Source organism: Apium graveolens, chromosome 1 (genome assembly GCF_009905375.1).
Source record: "Apium graveolens cultivar Ventura chromosome 1, ASM990537v1, whole genome shotgun sequence".
NCBI classification, from domain to species: domain Eukaryota; kingdom Viridiplantae; phylum Streptophyta; class Magnoliopsida; order Apiales; family Apiaceae; genus Apium; species Apium graveolens.
In genome coordinates, this window is record NC_133647.1 from 90634540 (window position 1) to 90635427 (window position 888).

Sequence of the window (888 nt, forward strand, 5' to 3'; positions counted from 1 at the left end):
TCTCATGGGCATCAGGACAAAGCTCACAGACCCTGGTGATTTGATTAACTCCATAATTAGCCAAAGAGTCCACCTTCATTGTCAAAGCCTTAAGTTGGGCAGCGATAGCAGTTGCCGCGTCCAACTCCAGAAATCCCGCTACTTTTCCCTGAGTCAGCCTCTAGGAAGGATTCTGGTACTCATTAACAGCCATCAGTTCGATCAATTCATAAGCTTTATTATAGCTTTTAGCCCATAAGGCTCCTCCTAATACTGCATCAAACATGGGTCTAGAAGTAGCACCCAATCTATTGTAGAAACAGTTGATAATCATCCAATCAGGCATGCCATGGTGTGGGCACTTCCTTAGCATCTCTTTATATCGATCCCAATCCTCACACAGAGATTCACTAATTTACTGAGCAAACTGAGTAAGAGCATTCCTGAGTGCAGCAGTCTTCGCCATAGGGAAGAATTTAGTGAGAAACTTTTGAGCAAGATCTTCCCATTTAGTGATAGACCCTGGTGGTAGAGAATGTAACCAACATTTAGCTTTGTCCCTCAGAGAGAATGGGAAGAGTCGCAGTTTGATAGCATCTTCAGTCGCGCCATCGAACTTGAAAGTATCACAAATCTCGATGAAATCCCCGATGTGCATGTTGGGGTCTTCAGTAGGAGAACACCCAAACTGAACTGAGTTCTGTATCATCTGAATCGTGCCTGCTTTTATCTCAAAAGTTTTAGCCGAGATGGCTGGTCTGATGATGCTTGAATGAATGTCATTGATCTTAGGCTGAGAATAGTCCATCAAATCCTTAGGATCTTCTGCTTCATCTCCCATCGCTACTACCACTGGTTCTTCAACTTTTTCTTCTTCCTCTACCTTCTTTTCTTCTTCAACAATTTCCC

At 43.2% G+C, this 888-nt stretch overlaps 1 non-coding gene across 1 annotated transcript; it reads left to right on the forward strand.

Moving 5' to 3' along the window:
- Positions 1-323: 323 nt before the first annotated feature.
- LOC141682346 (small nucleolar RNA R71) lies at positions 324-430 on the forward strand. Its single transcript, XR_012559753.1, has one exon. It is a non-coding gene; the product is annotated as a small nucleolar RNA R71 (small nucleolar RNA).
- The last annotated feature ends 458 nt before the right edge of the window (positions 431-888 follow it).